The 20,373-nt window shown below is 40.3% G+C and overlaps 1 pseudogene; it reads left to right on the top strand.

Moving 5' to 3' along the window:
* The first annotated feature begins 3,085 nt into the window (after nt 1-3,085).
* LOC101325926 (ATM interactor pseudogene) lies at nt 3,086-5,177 on the top strand (annotated as a pseudogene).
* The last annotated feature ends 15,196 nt before the right edge of the window (nt 5,178-20,373 follow it).

Genomic DNA, 20,373 nt, shown 5'->3' with positions numbered 1-20,373 from the left:
GCCCATTGTGAAGATAGGTAAATAGAATGAGTCAATTGAATCACAAAACAAGCGGAGGTGGAACTGAAAGCTATAAATCTTTCAAAAAAATCTCCTTACCCCAAATAATAAAACAACGCTGCCTCCTCTATCAAGAATGCTATAAATCATTCTGTTCTCGCAGTTGTGGAAAGGTGTTGGTAGGCTATGTGAATACATATTTGGAGAGTAATCTTTTAGAGAATATCCTTGCTAAAAATATTCTTATCCAAGAAAGTGTTTGATTTTAATAAATTTTTAAACATGCTACTAATTCAAAAATAAAATGGCATAGTCTGATACACATAATGATACTGAATTCTGTGGTGTTTCCTGTAAGTACATATTAGAATGTAAATGAAATTAAACAAGGGCTTGATTTTCTTTCCCACATAATGTATTCCTTGAACCTGCATCAGATTAGCATTATTTTTCTATGGGCTTGGAGGGTTTAGATGAAGAATAATAGTGTTACCCTGACTGCATTACCCAGGTCATTGATTTGGGCTCGGTTGGCACAATATGCCTATACATCCTGGTCTCTGTTTCAGAAGATGACATCACTGACAGTGTTGCTATCCATATAAAGTAGTGTAGCTGAAGAAAATAATCTATGTGTAATGAACAGTCCTTTCTACACAGAATTGAAGCTGCCTGTTTGCTGGTTATCTTGCAGGCTGCCTTTCACTTTTTGTAAAAACAGAAAGCAAAATCTCACATTATCTCTGATTGAGGGACTGCAGGGGTTCCTACATTTGTTGACATTTGTCTGCAGAGCACAGACAAATTGCATTGTCTGCACCTTTATGTCTCTTTTCTCTTTCACTCCCAGACTCAAGTTTTACAGGCTTGAAGGAACTTTGACATAGAGGGCCCTTAGCCTTCACCCAGAATAAGAGAGGACTTCATGTCCGTTTGTATATGGGTGTAGGAGATAGGGAACTCTCTTGAAAATAGTCTGTGGTTCCCCGAAATTTTTCCACAGTGAAGGGACGTTAGCAAATTGAGAAATCCTTCCTGTGAGTAGATACACACACACGGAGTCTGGTTGGTAATGGTTAGCCTCTCAAAAAACACCAATTACTTTAAATCTTCCAGTTAAGTGAGGATCTTATTCTTTCTTTCTACCTGCAGAGGGCAGTATAGAGTAGGCACTAAAGAGAAAGTATTTACTTTCTGTATTTTATTTATTTTTTTGAACATCTAGTTTCATTACACAAAGAATTTAAGAAGGTCAGCCATACCTGCAATAAAATAGTGAAATGTGAATAAAAATAAAGCATAAGGAGTAGAGAAAATGGAATTATGTCAGTTGGAATGTGGAAAATTGAAAACAAATAGACAAGACAGTGGTTCTTTTTTTTTTATATATAAATTTATTTATTTATTTATTTTTGGCTGTGTTGGGTCTTCGTTTGTGTGCGAGGGCTATCTCTAGTTGTGGCAAGCGGGGGCCAGTCTTCATCGCGGTGCGCGGGCCTCTGACTATCGCGGCCTCTCTTGTTGAGGAGCACAGGCTCCAGACGCGCAGGCTCAGTAGTTGTGGCTCATGGGCCTAGTTGCTCCGCGGCATGTGGGATCTTCCCAGACCAGGGCTCGAACCCATGTTCCCAACATTAGCAGGCAGACTCTTAACCACTGCGCCACCAGGGAAGCCCAAGACAGTGGTTCTTGACTGGAGTGCTGAGATGATAATGTAGCAAAGTTTTCACAGATATACAACTTCAATTTTTGTTATAAAACAGTTATGTTCATCACATGTAATGTTGACGTGGAGCATGTTGTACAATTTCCTTCAAGTTAGATGTAAGAGGCAAAGCACAACATTAAGTTGGCTCTAGAGGAAGAAGATTCACTGGAACATAAGAGAGCTTTGCCTTGTGAGTATACAAGAAATCACTGTCTGGGAAGAATAGTTCTCAAACAGCTACAGTGCTGAAAGGAGACCATGCAGCTAGTGCATTAGTTATGAAAGCATTCTAGGCCCTCTGAGACGGTATAATAATTTAGAGTTATTTTAAGTTGTTTAATTCATTCAGGTTGGCTGCCCAAAATTTTAACAGAGAACCACTTCTGAAAGATTCTTTGCAGCTGATAGTAAGCTTCCTGATTGTAAAGAGGAAAAGAAAGAAAAATGAACTGTTTCGTAATCTGTTTCATAGACTAAGAAGTCTGTTTCTTGGACTAAGCAGAGCTTTACGTAAGATTTAGCTCTAGAATGAACCTCTTGCCCGAGGCTTTACTTGGAGGTATGTTAATCAGTAGATATGCAACAGGAAGAGATAGAGGTTTCATTTCAGGGAAGGCTTGGAAGAAACCTAGCCCCCTACCTCAAAGCTTAGAGAGGTTTTTTTTTTTTGTTTGTTTTTTCCTCAGTGCCTAGGGAGGTGATCAGTTTCTGAGAAATTAGTTCATACTAACTAAATTGCACATGAATTGGGATAGAACCAGAATACTAATTTATTCATTTGTAGTAAGAAATATTGCTGTGACATGGAGTGGAAATTCTCACATAAGGCATGATCAACACATTTTCCCTTGTGCAAGCAGGGTATACAAGATTATATTCAGAAGTCTCTTTACCAATTTACTATGAGAGATAGTCACTCTTCTACCAGGGTATCTGAAACAGGTGTGAAAGACCCAGGTGAATTCGGGCTTCAAGACACATGGCGCACCTGGTGGCCTCTGAGACGGTGGCGGCAGGGTCCGCGGCTCTGGCCTGGGGCGCCCAGGCTGTGAGGGGAGTTGCCGCCGCCTCGGGCCCATGGGGTCCCCTTCCCCCAAGGCCGCTGAGAGGCAGCTGGCCGGGGAGCTTATCCCTCCCTGGGTGAGCAAGCTGTCCTGGGCCGTGTGGACCAACAGCCTGTTCCCGGCGCGCGGCGGCGGCAAGATCCTGCCCAACAGCCCGGTGCTCAACACGCACCTGGTCAAGAGCCACCACCAGCAAGATGGCATAGAGAATCCAACAATAGGAAGAGATTTGAAAACTGTCCTGAGGCTCTGCTGTTGTCCGATTGAAGGATGCCCGAGAGGCCCTGACAGACCAAGTTCTCAATTTTCTCTCAGAAAACAGCACTTTATGAAAATGCATGCAGAAAAGCAGCACAAACATAGTTAAGTGCAGCAATTCGTATGGCACTGAGTAGGACTTGAAAAGACATCCAGAGGATTGTGGCAATACCTTCCAGTGCACATGTGGCTGTCCCTATGCCAGAAGGACTGCATTTACAGTCCCACATCTACCGAACTGGCCGTGCGATCCCTGCAGAACACAGGGATCCATCTAGTAAGAAAAGGAAAATGGAAAAGTGCCTGCACAACCAGAAGTTGTCCAGTAAGACCAGTGAATCACTGAGCAACCAATCAACCCCAACACCAGATGCTCAAGAGCTAGAAACTTCAGAAATAAAGCTAATGGCTTCTTTTGAAGACTCTTGCAGCTCTAATGCCAGAAAGCAGACTCTTCCAACTCGTCCAAGGTATCCTCAGAAGTTGCTTTTACCAAAGCCTGAAGTGCCTGTCTTTGTGCCTACAGCAGACTCCTCAGCCCAGCCTGTAGTGTTGGGTGTCGATCATCAGGGCTCTGTCCCCCCGGTTCTGTGCACTTACTGCCCTTGTCCATAGGAACCCTGATCCTCAGCCTAGATTCAGAGGCTTGCTCTCTAAAGGAGAGCCTCCGTCTTTCAAAAATTGTAAATCCCGTTGCTGTTGAGCCAATTAGCACAGGTGTTCAAGTGAACTCGGGTAAAAGTCCATCTAACTCTTTACAAGAACTAGGGAACACATGTCAAGAAAACAGCATTTCTTCAATCAATGCACAGGCAGACCTGTCTTACACCACACAACACTTTTTACTGTCTGCACAGTGGGCTAGCCCTGATTCCTCTGTATCACCTTGTTCGTAAACTGATTTGACATTTGGTTCTCAAGTTTCCCTTCCCATTAGTGTTCATACTCAAAATTTTTGCCCAGTTCTAAGGTAATCTCATCTATAGTGCTCAGACTGATGTATTTATAGATCCCAGTTTCCCGTCAGGTGGGATCTCTTTTGAGAGAAACTCAGACCAGTGGAATGCGAAGTCCAACAGATGATCGAGTACAGATAGACCAAGCTGTAATGTGTGGAGACATTTTTGAGAGTGTTCATTCATCATATGATGTTTCTACAGACAAATTATAAGCAGCAGCTTAGTAGCAGAGACTGTAACTCATGGTTTGTTACCTCAGAACCACCCTAAAACTTTAAATCAAGATATTGAGAAATCTGAACCAATCATGAACTTCATTCAGCACACAGAATAGTACACTTTCTTCACAGAACATGACAGATAATCAGACCTGAACCAGGGATTTATTAAGTGATCTGGAAAACATCTTGTCAAGTAATCTGCCTGGTCAGACACTGGACAATCGTAGTCTTCGTCTGACACAAGTAATGGACCTGACACCCAGCTCCCATCTGGCCCAACCCAGAATCCTGCAGTTGATTTTGATATTAGAGAGTTCTTTTCGGCCTCAAAAATCCAGACTCAAACTAAAAAGAGTGAACTTAGCCCCATAACCACTGAGCCAGTCTTGGAATCGCTGGACATAGAGACCCAAACTGACTTCTTACTTGCAGACACCTCTGCCCAGTCCTACAGTCGTAGAGGAAATTCTAACTTCTTAGGCCTTGAAATGTTTGACATTCAGACACAGAGGGACTTGAACTTCTTTTTAGACAGTAGCCCTCATCTGCCTCTGGGAAGTATTCTGAAACACTCCAGCTTTTCCATGAGTATTGATTCATCTGACACAGAGACCCAAACTGAAAGAATCTCTGCTGCTAAACACCTACCTGCTCTAGAAAGCAAAGTTCAGTTAAGCAGTGCAGAAACACAGACCATGAATTCTGGCTTTGAAACTTTGGGGAGCTTATTCTTCAACAGCAATGAAACTCAGACAGCAATGGATGACTTTCTTCTGGCGGATTTGGCCTGGAACACAATGGAAACTCAATTCAGCTCTGTTGGAACCCAGTTGTGTGCAGAACTACACCCAGTCTCCAACTTCTGAAAGTGGAGTTCACATGGGGGATGGCATTTACGGTTCCCTTCTGGATTTAGAAGATGGAGAATGGGGACAACAGTATTAACTCTATTGAATGCAGTTGATGATACAGTTACTTCGATTCTTTGAGGTTCTTTGCCTTTTGCACTTATAAACATGAAATTTGTGTAAAAATGTATGAGTGTATTATAAAGTGTAAGATGTTGATCTAAAACGGTGATTGTTTTTTGTGTTGCCTACATTTGCCCTTTCAGTGTAGACATCCCTTCTTTAAAAAAAAAAAATGTATTTCACACCTTTAAAACCCATCTAGCAGGGGACTTCCCTGATGGTCCAGTGGGTAAGACGCAGTGCTCCCAATGCAGGGGACCTGGGTTCGATCCCTGGTCAGGGAAGTAGACGCTGCATGCATGCCGCAACTAAAACATCCCACGTGCCACAACAAAGATCGCATGTGCCACAAAGAAAATCCCCAAGTGCAGCAACTAAGACCCAGCACAACGTAAAAAAAAAAACAACCCATCTAGCCATTTAGCTGAATCAAGCTTACCAGGACTAGTGTACAAACTTTTCAAATTTTTGAAACATTGTAGTTGACATATGACTTACTTAAATTGCACCTAAAATACTTTTGCCAGTGCTTGTTAGAAATTCCTGTTTCCTAATAATGTCTAAAGAAGTCTGATGCTGCACCATCAGATTTAAACACCATCAGCTTCATCTGCTTTGACATCTTACTCTTTCCTTATTTGAAGACACAAAGGAAAACTACAGCTGCCTTTAGCTTTTTTTTTTTTTTTTTTTTTTGCGGTACTCAGCCCTCTCACTGCTGTGGCCTCTCCCGTTGCGGAGCACAGGCTCCGGACGCGCATGCTCAGTGGCCATGGCTCATGGGCCCAGCAGCTCCGCGGCATGTGGGATCTTCCCGGGCCGGGGCACGAGCCCGTGTCCCCTGCATCGGCAGGCGGACTCTCAACCACTGCGCCACCAGGGAAGCCTCTGTCTTTAACTTTTGGGACAATTTTCATATAGTCAATGCCATCCCTCCTGTACGTGAACTCTTACTGATAGCAGTGTAAGTGTATAGTACTTTCCTCACAAGACGTGTTGCTGTAAAATTCTTGCTTAAAGTAGCAGCAAGCACTTAGTGTAACTAGCGATCGTTTCAGTCTAAGTGACAGTAAGTCGCCCCAACTATGGAAACGCTGGGCTGTGGAATCATGCCTATTAGCTCATACTGGAGTGTGTCCTATGAGCGTCCCCCCTACTCCCTACAAAAGGCCAGGGCGGTGCTCCAGAGCTGCTCCTCAAAGAGCACCCACCAGCTGAGTCCAAGTTTTGTCACTCTAATTGTTAAAAAAAATAAAGTAAGGAGAAAAGGAAATTCCCCACTAAATTTCAATACTATGCATAAGCTTGATAGGGCAAGAGTGCAATAAACAACTATTTTAAAGTGAATCTGCTTTTCATCCACCTCTCATTTTTTCCTTGAATGAGGAAACACATTGGTCCAGCAAGGATAGTATCTGTGCCTTGAGGATAGCAATTATAGAATAGATCCATCTAAGATGTGGTATTCTGCATTTTGTTGCTTTGTTTAGAGAGGATAATGCCAGTCTTCAAAGGAAGTAAGGTGATGACTGATTGCTTCAGTGTTTAAGAACATCTATGTTTTGAGATGGGTCTGTGGTCAAGTATGCTTTTGAGGTTTTCTGTATTTAGGAGATCCTGAGTTCTTGATTGCTGGCCAAATCTCAAGCAAGTAAAAATCAGTGCAGTCTGTAAATTCTTCTAAGTTTACCCAAAAAAATACTCTGTTCCTTCTGTGGCACATGCTTATGCTGCCGAAGGCTAAATCCTCAAAATAAAACCTAAGGGGGAGACTAATAATTCATTGAAGTATAATAAATCAGTGGTTTGCTACTAATTGCTATCCCGTAGAAGAATTGTTGGTAGTGGAAAAATAATATATCCTAGGCAGATGAACTCAACCTAGTAGATAAAAGTTTGCTTTGGTCACAGTTGCCTATGAATATGGCAAAACAAACATAAAGCCTTAACTTAGAATTTCATTATGTTTTAGAGTCATCACTGCCTTAATGTTCAAACATCTATTTAAGTTCTCCTAGTAAGGAGAAATGCATGTTTGATTATGCCTTTTGTAAATATATACACAGTGATCTATGGCTTTAAAAAATTTTTGTGTTTCTGTGACAATGTTAATCCAGCCAATTGAGTTATTTACAGAAAATTGAGGATGCAGTAGTTCTTCATGTACAAGTAAGAACTGTTTCCCCCCCCAAAACCTTAGCTACCTGAATTGTTCTAAGGTTATTTGTAAGAGCTGAAACTCAGCGATTGAAGAGAAGTGAGAATTCTGAAAAAAAAAAAAAAAAAGTCACTTGGGGCTTCCCTAGTGGTCCAGTAGTTAAGACTCCACCTTCCACTGCAAGGGGCGTGGGTTCCATCTTTGGTCAGGGAAGTTCCACATGCTGGAAGGTGTGGCCAAAAACAAAAAAAAGACACTTGGCACATGCACTAAGACTGTGAGGAAAAAGGAAACATACATATGTAAATAAGAGTCTGAAATAAAAACTCCAAGGGCAAATGCTCCAACCATAATCATATATTTGATATTTTGTCATGGAGCCTCTTCTTACATAGGCAGAAACTGATGCCATGGTGTTAATCATGGGCTTAATCATGGGCTGTTGAAGCCCCTCCAATACAAAAATATGAGGCCTGGGAAAATGATAGTTCCCACCTAAGAGCTGAGTCCCTTCTTAACACAAATAGTTTGTACAACCAGGTAGGAAATGGAATTGAGTTTGGAACTTGATATTGACTGTTCTTTTGTTCAACTTGCTTTTTTAAATTCTTATTTTATTACTGTACCATTTGCTGGTGTGTTGCCTAGGTAACGTAACATAGCAAGTGCTTTTAACTGTAAGGCAATGATGCATATCTTTGGCAATCTGTAGGGTTTCCCCAGGGCAGGCTGATAAATTATGTTGATGTTTGGGTTATTTTTCAGTTCATAATGTTGTGATAACTTGGCAAAGCATTGCATAACCTTCTGAATATTTGTATACTTCTGTTAGCTGTTTTGTCAAGTCAGGCCAGCCTGTTGTAAGGGCCTTTTAAAATAATTTTGACACCTGCATCCTTTGTAGAAAAAAATTGTGAAAGATTTTGAAATGGGCAAAAGAGATTTCTAGATATCTTTTTAACAGAATTCTGGAACCTCTGGGATTTACCTGGTCCTATAGGGCTATACAGGGTTTGTCTTTGACTAGACTATCTTACAACTCTGTAGAGATAGAAGCTAACTCTTTGAACACTGATACTGTCTATAAAAATGTAAAATTTGATTATTACTCTGTGGGTATTGACCGGTTTTGCCAATTTTGCATCCATTTGTAAATTCATTTCAGCATTCCTTACCTGACTAAAAGTATATAGCACCTTGAGTAGTTCTCTCTCTCTCTCTCTCTAATAAACTTTAAGTTTTAGAATAGATGTAGATTTACAGAAAAGTTGCAAAGATACCAGAGAGTTCCCATATACCCCTCACCCAGTTTCTTCTGTTATTAACATCTCAAATTACTATGGTATGTTTGTCACAACTAAGAAACCAGCACTGGTATATTAATTAAACTCCATACTTTATTCAGATTTATTAGGTTTTCTCTAAATCCTTTTTCTGTATCCCACCCAGGATACCACATTACATTTAGCTGACAAGATTCCTTAGTTCATGACAGTTTCTCACACTTTCCTTGTTTTTGATGACCTTGACAGTTTTGGGTAGTACTGGTCAGGTATATTGTAGGATGCCCCTCTATTGGGATTTGATGTTTTTCTCATGATTAGAGCAGGGTTATGGGTTTTTGAGGATGACCATAGAGATGAAGTGCCCTTCTGATTACATCATATCAATGGTACATTCTGTCAACAGGTCTTATTGATGGTGATGTTGACCTTAATTACCTGACTAGGGTAGTGTGTTTGCCAGGTTTCTCCACTGTAAACTTACACACAGACCCACTTCCATGATTTAGTCTTTGGAAGCAGATCACTAAACACAGCCCATACTCAAGGGGTAGGAAGTTACGATCTACCTCCTTGGCTAGGGAGTATCTGCATAAATTATTTGGAATTCTTTATTTGAGGAGATTTGAGTTCTTTTTTGAACTGGCTGTAATATATTACTGGTTTCTTCCTTGCTGAGTTAAGTATGAATGAAATAAAAATCTTTGACACATGTTGATTTTATGTTTGTATGAGAATTGTGATTTTATTCTTTTTAAAAAATTATTCTCATATCGTTCTACCAAGAAATGTGGGAATTATTTTTTATATAGTTCTTTGAAATCCATGGATAAGTGCCATAAACAAATACGTTATTTGGAAAAGAAGATATTGATTATTTATAGTCAGAGAAAAAATGAGTTATTTTATCACACTGACTGTATCAGCAAATATACAAATATACTGTATCAGCAAATAACACACTCTAAATAGGATAACCTGGGAAAGTTTTATTGACAAAGGCACTATTTACAAAGGTGTGGGTGTAGGGGCACCACAGTGGGTAGTGTAGTAACAGCTGAGATGTTACCGTTCCCTTGGGCATGGTAACAGGTGAGATGTTACCATTCCCTTGGCCTGAAGAGAGAAAAGGAGAGAGTCTGGAATCCAGGGGTAGAGACTTACATAGACCCTTAAGAGAAGGAATGAGCCTTCTGCTAAGAAGCATAACCAAATTTAGCTGGCCCTTTAGGAAGGGAGCTAGGGAAATAAATACCTGACTGCATTTTCTACCTTCCTTCCACTTCCTGCCAGAGCTCCCCATTGCAAAAAACAGCCAATAGCTAGGAAGCCTGGGGACCTGTTGATGTCCCAGCCTCCAGGGCAGAAAGCAGGGTGGAGAATGCTTGCGTGTAGATCAGGAAGGCCAGCAAAAGGTATCTGGCACATTGACTGAAGAGGTTGTAAAGGCCACATTGAGGTTTCTTTTGTCATCTTTTTGTGGGAAGGTAACAGCTGAGAAGACAAAGAGAGACATAGCTGCTGTTAACATTTTTAGCGGAACTATTTAATTTCTCCAAGAGTTTACAGAGGTGAAGTTTGACTTAGTGAGTTATCAGTGTAAGATGAGTCAAGGTCCTTGACCCCTCCCCATCTTTTTTTCCAGCCATTGGGAATATGGCAAGACATCAGAGGAGAATGGTTGCTGCGATCCTAGCCTTGGTGAAAATGTCTCCTACGCAGCCCAACTTGCATGGCAGGAAGGTGTCTACGAAAAATTAATCAGTCGATCTAAGACAGAAATTGAAAATTTTATTTGAGCCAAATTCAAGGATTGTAATCCAGGAAGAGCATCTCAGAAAGCTCTGAGAACTGTTCCACCCATTAGAAGTCAAGGCACAGTTATATAAGTTTTTCGAAACAGAAAGCTGTACATTAAATGATGCATTATTGACAGTTTATACAATCCAGATCTAAGCATCATCTAGCGGCCCCTTACAAGATGGAGAAAGAATGTCACCTTTTAAGGAGTTGTCTTGTTGATGCTAGGAGAGTGTTGCTTTTTACGGTTGAGCAGGTATTTCTGCAGGTGGGGGAGGTTTGGTTGATGCATAATGCAGATACACAATGGACAGTAGCAGAGGAGAGAGGAGGTCAAAGGGCAAAGAATTTTTTTTTTTTTTTTTTTTTTTTCGGTACGTAGGCCTCTCACTGTTGTGGCCTCTCCCGTTGCAGAGCACAGGCTCCGGACGCGCAGGCTCAGCGGCCATGGCTCACGGGCCCAGGAGCTCCGCGGCATGTGGGATCTTCCCGGGCTGGGGCACGAACCTGTGTTCCCTGCATCGGCAGGCGGACTCTCAACCACTGTGCCACCAGGGAAGCCCGCAAAGAAAAATTTTTATGTTTAAATTTTTATTATCTTGTCATAAAATATGAATTTTATTTCACAAAGGGATGGAGCCACTGCCTTCAAGGGCTCTTGCAGACTTAACTAAGAGGCACGTTAGAGGGAGCCACTATGGCCCTAAGCCCTTAGAGCTCTCTGTGCTGTGGGGGAAGAAAATTGGAATCAGATTTGACTTGATACAGAAAAAATAATGAACGATTTTTATTGTCTTTGAGTGTTGTAACTAAGTAAAGCTCATACTGACTCCAGCAGGAAGTAAATAATAGAATTTCAATAATGAATTGTTCATATACATCTAATTCTTCAGTTGCGTTTGCTTGAGATAAAAAAGGGAAAGCAGTATTTATCAGATGGCAGCTCCCTGATTGTTTGCTCCTTTTGGCAAGTGAAGCAAAAGAAATACTGTAGATTCTCAGCATGCGTGAGGAAGGACAATCTAAAGATCCCCACAAGTAGAGAAAATTCCAACTTCAGAATTAATTAATAACTGCATCCACATATTTATCCAATTGTTTATTAACGTTTATTTATCATGCCAGACACCAAGCTAGGTGTTGGAAATATATGAGGAATAAGATGCTGTTCTTATTCTCAGGGGGCTCAGAATTTAGGGAAGAAACAAGGAAAACAATTTAATTAGAAAACGATATCTCTTTCCACCATTGTGTTCTTTCCCTCCCAATGTTGTTGAACGAACCCAAGTCCATGTGCCTGATGCACAGTGAGGCCAAACAAATGGAAACTTCAGAGTGTGGAGCAGAGAAAGATTTATTTCAAAGCCAAGCAAGGAGAACAGGAAGCTCACACTAAAAACCCCCAAAACTGCTGGATGGTTTTTAAAGGCAACATTGCGGGGAGGGGGAGGGAGAGGCTACAGGGTGTGTGACTTTCTTCTGATTGGTTGGTGGTGAGGTGATAGGGTGGTGCTCAAGGAATCTCAATCATCAATCTTCTTGTTCTAACCAGTCTGCAGTCTCAGCATGTAGTCACCATCCTCCACGTGGGTGGGAGTCTTAGTTCCTGCAGGACAACTCATAGATATGCATCAGATTCTTATACATATCCCTTGAGGAGTAACTAGGACTCTGTTATGTGGCTGAACCATTGTTTCTTGACTACTTTCCTGCATTCACTCACTTCCCTAATTAGTAACTGTTTGAATCTGCTCTTTGGAACTCAGGGAAAGCCTAGGAGACTAAAATTTTTTCTACAAAAAAAGAAATAGGGGTGCGGGTGCTGAGGGGATTTTGTATCTGGGAGGACCTTGCAGGGTCCTGCTGGGTTTCACCAGTAAAAGAAGGACAGGACTTGGAAGGGGAGCCACCTGCTGGAAAGCCTGAACTAAACTGGGGTGACTGGGCTTAACTGCAGGGAAGATATGGTCTGCAGTTTAAACAATTTGGCATAAACCGGATTTTCAGGGCCATACCACATCTAGGCAAATTTTTTTTTTTGGCAAATTTTTTTTTTTTTGGCAAATTTTTTTTTAGTCACCAACTCTCTCTTTGGAATAACTCTCCGTCTCCTTTCTCTTTTATAGCAATTCCCTATATGTATTACGCTGCCTTTAGCATCTCCAAAATTTGCTCCAGGCTTGACCTACAACTCAGAAGATTCCCTTCCTCTAGGCCACAATCAAAAATCTAATATTCTAAGTACTGTGTTTAGTTGCACTCTGCTGGCATGAAGCTGATTAAAGTAATTCCCATTAACTTGTGAATGAAACATAACCTTCTTAAAAGGTATATTTGCATTTTAATAGCAGTCCCTTCACACAAATTCATCTCTAATTGGTGGAATGTGTGAGAGTTCCTTTCTGTGGGAAGAAGAAGGAGGGGGAATAACGCCTTAATTTTCTAAGTTTAAGAGAGTTGCTACTTTTAAAGCCTCTGGATTCTCGCCTCCCTGTCACGTCTCAGCACAATGCAGTTTTGCTTCTCTTTCTGAAGCTAATCACTCCGGAAAGCTTTTTTAGGTTAAAGTGAATGGACCCCGTCATCTTTTGAATAACATTTCTATTTGGGGAAATTCCCACATTATGAGTATACTTTTCCCTTCCATGTAGAAATCGGAATGCAGCTCCCTAGCCTCCTTTGCAGCTAGGATGCCGGCATGCCAATTGGATAGCTGAATGCAAGATTAAGCTGGGAAGTGAGCAATGTGAATAAACAGGCTCTGCATGGGACCTCCATTTTCCTGACTTCGGAGTTGGTAGGGCTTTCAAGCACAGGAGGTTCAAGATCGGATGCAGAAGTGGCATTGGTGACAGTAGCAGTTGCAGTAAAACTAAGTTGCTGGTATTTGGGGCCCAATGACAGCAGCAGCAGTAATTGGTACCATTGACTGATATAGACAGATTCCTGACCTCGATAGTTTTATGGCCTGCGTCAGGCGTCAGGCACTGTCCCTGGAAGCTTAGCCTTGAACGTTTCTCCAGACATCCCAATAATTTTGTGAACTATTTAATATCTTCTTATAAGCCAGTTTTGGGTTAAACCAGCCAGAATGAAATCTACTGTTCGCATTCAAGAACACTAACTGATACAAGTCTCCTCAATTTCCCCCTCTCCCTTGAACCCTCAACCAACAGAATTTATAGGACAAGACTTTCCACTTTTCTCCATTCCCCTCTTCTACTTTCTTTGTTCAGGCCCCATCATCTGTTACCCGGATTACTGCAACTTTGTCCCATTTGATCACTCACCTCTAGTTTGACTTGTCAGATTGGTCTTTCTAAAATGCAAATCTAGGTACTTCCTGGGGCCGTAGTGGTTAAGTATCCGCCTGCCAATGCAGGGGACATGGGTTTGAGCCCTGGTCAGGGAAGATCCCACATGCCACGGAGCAACTATGCCCGTGCGCCACAACTACTGAGCCTGCGTTCTAGAGCCTGCGTGCCACAACTACTGAGACCACATGCCACAACTACTGAAGCCTGTGTACCTAGAGCCCGTGCTCTGCAACGAGAAGCCACCGCAGTGAGAAGCCCATGCACCGGAACAAAGAGTAGCCCCCACTCACTGCAACTAGAGAAAAGCCCTTGTGCAGCAACAAAGACCCAATGCAGCCAAAAATCAATCAACCAATAAATAAATTTATTTTAAAAAATAAAATGCAAACCTAATTCTACCACTCTTTGGCTAAAGACCCTTCAGTGGCTCCCTATTGCCCTCGTGATAACGTCTAGGATCAAGTCCAAACTCCTTAGCAGGGGCTTTTGGGATCTAGGCCTTGTTGACCTTTCCAGCTCATCTTGGCCATACCTGCTTCTCACATTTATTCTCCAATCATACTCTTGCTCTGGATCAGCAGCAATGGATCCCCTAGGATCCTATTGGAAATGTGGAATCTCAGCCTTCTGCAGATTTCCTGCATTAGAATCAGCATTTCAGCAAGATCACTAGGTGATGCTCATGAGTGTTCAAGTTTGGGTAGTGCTGCTTTATAGCACTGTGCTTATTTCCTCTGGGGCTTTTACACATTCTGCTTCCTCTGTCTTATTGTCCTTCTCCTGCTTTAGATGTTTAACACCGTTCTGCAGCACTCAACAGGGAAAACTTCTCTGACTGGTGAAACCTGGGTTGGAGGCTTTTGTCTGTTACTCCAAACATGGCACTTACTTCTTTGGACTGTAATGACCTTTTTACTCCTTTTTCATTCCCATTAAACATTGGTCTTCTATTCTGGTTGTATTTTACAGTCAAACTGAGAACCTAAAAACAAAAAAAGAAAATACAGATTCATGGGTCCTGCCCCTAGAGATTTTGGTTTTAACTGGTTTGAGTAAGGCCTAGACACTGGTAATTTTAAAAAGTGTCCCAGATAATTATAATGTGGAGCCAATTCAGAACCACCACACTAGGCTTTAAGCTCTGTGAAGACAGGGATTGTGTCTTATTCACTGTTGTATTCCCAGAGCCTACCACAGTGCCAGATACATAAACTGTACTTGTGAATAATTGTTGCCCCTATTTTCTCAGGCTATATGGTATCAGCTTTGTGTTGCAAATACCATCCTACCTTATACCAAACCCCTCTCAGATATGTTAGCAGCTGGGCAGCCCATTCATCTCAATAAACCAAGGAGCCATTTCTTTCTTTCTTTCTTCCTTTCTTCCCTTCTCTTTCTTTCTCTCTCTCTCTCTCTCTTTTTCTTTCTTTCTTTCTTTCTCTCTCTCTCTTTCTTTCTTTCTTTCCTTCCTCCTCCCTCCCTCCTTCCTTCCTTCCTTCTTTCCTTTTGTTCTTTCTTTAAAATTTTAATAGAGTTTCTTATTTCTTTATTCGAAGTATAGTTAACTTACAAAGTTGTGTAAGTTTAAACTATACTGCAAAGTGATTCTGTTTTATATATATATCAAGGAGGCACTTCTTTTTTTTAACATCATTATGGGAGTATATTTGCTTTACAATGGTGTGTTAGTTTCTGCTGTATAACAAAGTGAATCAGCTATACATATACATATATCCCTATATGTCTTCCCTCTTGTGTCTCCCTCCCTCCCACCCTCCCTATCACACCCCTCTAGGTGGTCACAAAGCACCCAGCTGATCTCCCTGTGCTATGTGGCTGCTTCCCACTAGCTATCAGTTTTACATTTGGTAGTGTACACATGTCCATGCCACTCCCTCACTTTATCCCAGTTTACCCTTCCCCCACCCAATATCCTCAAGTCCATTCTCTATGTCTATGTATTTATTCCTGTCCTGCAACTAGTTTCTTCAGAACCTTTTTTTTTTTTTAGATTCCATATATATGTGTTAGCATACGATATTTGTTTTTCTCTTTCTCACCTACTTCACTTTGTATGACAGACTCTACGACCATCTACCTCACTACAAATAACTCAATTTCGTTTCTTTTATGGCTGAGTAATATTCCATTCTATATATGTGCCACATCTTTACCCATTCATCTGTCGATAGACACTTAGGTTGCTTCCATGTCCTGGCAATTGTAAATAGAGATGCAATGAATATTGTGGTACATGACTCTTTTTGAATTATGGTTTTCTCAGGGTATATGCCCAGTAGTGGGATTGCTGGGTTGTAGGGTAGTACTATTTTTAGTTTTTTAAGACATCTCCATACTTTTCTCCATAGTGGCTGTATCAATTTACATTCCCACCAACAGTGCAAGAGGGTTTCCTTTTCTCCACACCCTCTCCAGCATTTGTTGTTTGTAGATTTTTTGATGAAGGCCATTCTGACTTGTGTGAGGTGATATCTCATTGTAGTTTTGATTTGCATTTCTCTAATGATTAATAATGTTGAACATTCTTTCCTGTGTTTTTTGGAAATCTGTATATCTTCTTCAGAGAAATGTCTGTTTAGGTCTTCTGCCCATTTTTGGATTGGGTTGTTCGTTTTTTTTGATATTGAGCTGCATGGGCTGCTTGTAAATTTTGGAGATTAGTCCTTTGTCAGTTGCTTCATTTGCAAATATTTTTTCCCATTTTGGGGGTTGTCTTTTCTTTTTGTTTATGGTTTCCTTTGCTGTGCAAAAGCTTTTAAGTTTCATTAACTTCCATTTGTTTATTTTTGTTTTTATTTCCATTTTTCTAGGTGGGTCAAAAAGGATCTTCCTGTGACTTATGTCATAGAGTGTTCTGCCTATGTTTTCCTCCAAGAGTTTGATAGTGTCTGGCCTTACTTTAGGTCTTTAATCCATTTTGAGTTTACTTTTGTGTAGGGTGTTAGGGAGTGTTCTAATTTCATTCTTTTACATGTAGCTGTCCAGTGTTCCCAGCACCACTTATTAAACAGGCTGTCTTTTCTCCATTGTATATTCTTGCCTCCTTTATCAAAATTAAGGTGACTATATATGCATGGGTTTATCTCTGGGCTTTCTATCCTGTTCCACTAATCTATATTTCTGTTTCTGTGCCAGTACCATACTGCCTGGATTACTGTAGCTTTGTAGTATAGTCTGAAGTCAGGGAGCCTGATTCCTCCAGCTCCATTTTTCTTTCTCAAGATTGCTTTGCCTATTTGGGGTCTTTTGTGTTTCCATACAAATTGTGAAATTTTTTGTTCTTGTTCTGTGAAAAATGCCAGTGGTAGTTTGATAGGGATTCAGTTGAATAGGTAGATTGCTTTGGGTAGTAGAGTCATTTTCACAATGTTGATTCTTCCAATCAATTAACATGGTATATCTCTCCATCTATTTGTATCATCTTTAATTTCTTTCATCAGTGTCTTATAGTTTTCTACATATAGGTCTTTTGTATCCTTAGGTAGGTTTATTCCTAGGTATTTTATTCTTTTTGTTGCAGTGGTAAGTGGGAGTGTTTCCTTAATTTCACTTTCAGATTTTTCATCATTAGTGTATAGGAATGCAAGAGATTTCTGTGCATTAATTTTGTATCCTGCTACTTTACCAAATTCATTGATTAGCTCTAGTACTTTTCTGGTAGAATCTTTAGGATTCTCTATGTATAGTATCATGTCATCTGCAAACAGTGACAGTTTTACTTCTTCTTTTCCAATTTGGATTCCTTTTATTTCTTTTTCTTCTCTGATTGCTGTGGCTAAAACTTCCAAAACTATGTTGAATAATAGTGGTGAGAGTGGGCAACCTTGTCTTATTCCTGATCTTAGTGGAAATGGTTTCAGTTTTTCACCACTAAGGACGACGTTGGCTGTGGGTTTGTCATGTATGGCCTTATTATGTTGAGGTAAATTCCCTTTATACCTACTTTCTGGAGGGTTTTTTTTTATCATAGATGGGTGTTGAATCTTGTCAAAAACTTTCTCTGCATCTATTGAGATGATCATATGGTTTTACTCCTTTGATTTGTTAATATGGTTTATCACATTGATTGATTTCCGTATATTGAAGAATCCTTGCATTCCTGGAATAAACCCCAGTTGATCATGGTGTATGATCCTTTCAATGTGCTGTTGGATTCTGTTTGCTAGTATTTTGTTGAGGAGTTTTGCATCTATGTTCATCAGTGTTATTGGCCTGTAGTTTTCTTTCTTTGTTACAATCTTGTCTGGTTTTGGTATCAGGGTGATAGTGGCCTTGTAGAATGAGTTTGGGAGCGTTCCTCCCTCTGCTATATTTTGGAAGAGTTTGAGAAGGATAGGTGTTAGCTCTTCTCTAAAAGTTTGATAGAAGTCGCCTGTGAAGCCATCTGGTCCTGAGCTTTTGTTTGTTGGAAGATTTTTAATCACAGTTTCAATTTCAGTGCTTGTGATTGGTCTGTTCATATTTTCTAAACCTCTCATGATCTTTTGTATTTCTGCAGTGTCAGTTGTTACTTCTCCTTTTTCATTTCTAATTCTATTGATTTGAGTCTTCTCCCTTTTTTTCTTGATGAGTCTGGCTAATGGTTTATCAATTTTGTTTATCTTCTCAAAGAACCACCTTTTAGTTTTATTGATCTTTGCTATCGTTTCCTTCATTTCTTTTTCATTTATTTCTGATCTGATTTTTATGATTTCTTTCCTTCTGCTAACTTTGGGGTTTTTTTGTTCTTCTTTCTTTAATTGCTTTAGGTGCAAGGTTAGGTTGTTTATTCGAGATGTTTCCTGTTTCTTAAGGTAAGATTGTATTGCTATAAACTTCCCTCTTAGAACTGCTTTTGCTGCATCCCATAGGTTTTGTGTCATCCTGTCTCCATTGTCATTTGTTTCTAGGTATTTTTTTATTTCCTCTTTGATTTCTTCAGTGATCACTTCGTTATTAAGTAGAGTATTGTTTAGCCTCCATGTGTTTGTATTTTTAACAGATCTTTCCCTGTAATTGATATCTAGTCTCATAGCGTTGTGGTTGGAAAAGATACTTGATACAATTTCAATTTTCTTAAATTTACCAAGGCTTGATTTGTGACCCAAGATATGATCTATCCTGGAGAATGTTCCATGAGCACTTGAGAAAAATGTGTATTCTGTTGCTTTTGGATGGAATGTCCTATAAATATCAATTAAGCCCATCTTGTTTAATATATCATTTATTTTTATTTATTTATTTTTTTAAACAGTTACTTATTTTTTTAAAATTTATTTATTTATTTTTGGCTGTGTTGGGTTTTTGTTTCTGTGTGAGGGCTTTTTCTAGTTGTGGCAAGCATGGGCCACACTTCATCGCGGTGCGCGGGCCTCTCACTATCGTGGCCTCTCTTGTTGCGGAGCACAGACTCCAGACACGCAGGCTCAGTAGTTGTGGCTCACAGGCTTAGTTGCTCCGCGGCATGTGGGATCCTCCTGGACCACGACTCGAACCCGTGTCCCCTGCATTAGCAGGCAGATTCTCAACCACTACACCACCAGGGAAGCCCTAATGTATCATTTAAAGCTTGTGTTTCCTTATTTATTTTCATTTTGGATGATCTGTCCATTGGTGAAAGTGGGGTGTTAAAGTCCCCTGCTATGAATGTGTTACTGTCGATTTCCCCTTTTATAGCTGTTAGTATTTGCCTTATGTATTGAGGTACTCCTATGTTGGGTACATAAATATTTACAATTATTATATCTTCTTCTTGGATTGATCCCTTGATCATTATGTAGTGTCCTTCTTTGTCTCTTCTAATAGTCTTTATTTTAAAGTCTGTTTTGTCTGATATGAGAATTGCTACTCTAGCTTTCCTTTGTTTTCCATTTGCATGGAATATCTTTTTCCATCCCCTTACTTTCACTCTGTATGTATCTCTATATCTGAAGTGGGTCTCTTGTAGACAGCATATATATGGGTCTTGTTTTTGTATCCATTCAGCCAGTCTGTGTCTTTTGGTGGGAGCGTTTTATCCATTTACATTTAAGGTAATTATCAATATGTATGTTCCTATTCCCATTTTCTTAATTGTTTTGGGTTCGTTATTGTAGGTCTTTTCCTTCTCTTGTGTTTCTTGCCTAGAGAAGTTCCTTTAGTCTTTGTTGTAAAGCTGGTTTGGTGGTGCTGAACTCTCTCAGCTTTTGCTTGTCTGTAAAGGTTTTAATTTCTCCATCAAATCTGATGAGATCCTTGCTGGGTAGAGTAATCTTGGTTGCAGGTTTTTCTCCTTCATCACTTTAAATATGTCCTGCCAGTCCCTTCTGGCTTGCAGAGTTTCTGCTGAAAGATCAGCTGTTAACCTTATGGGGATTCCCTTGTGTGTTATCTGTTGTTTTTCCCTTGCTGCTTTTAATATGTTTTCTTTGTATTTAATTTTTGACAGTTTGATTAATATGTGTCTTGGTGTATTTCTCCTTGGATTTATCCTGTATGGGACTCTCGGTGCTTCCTGGACTTGATTAACTATTTCCTTTCCCATATTAGGGAAGTTTTCAACTATAATCTCTTCAAATATTTTCTCAGTCCCTTTCTTTTTCTCTTCTTCTTCTGGGACCCCTATAATTCGAATGTTGGTGCATTTAATGTTGTC

Source organism: Tursiops truncatus, chromosome 2 (genome assembly GCF_011762595.2).
Source record: "Tursiops truncatus isolate mTurTru1 chromosome 2, mTurTru1.mat.Y, whole genome shotgun sequence".
NCBI lineage: Eukaryota > Metazoa > Chordata > Mammalia > Artiodactyla > Delphinidae > Tursiops > Tursiops truncatus.
This window is presented reverse-complemented; position numbering and strand designations above follow the sequence as displayed.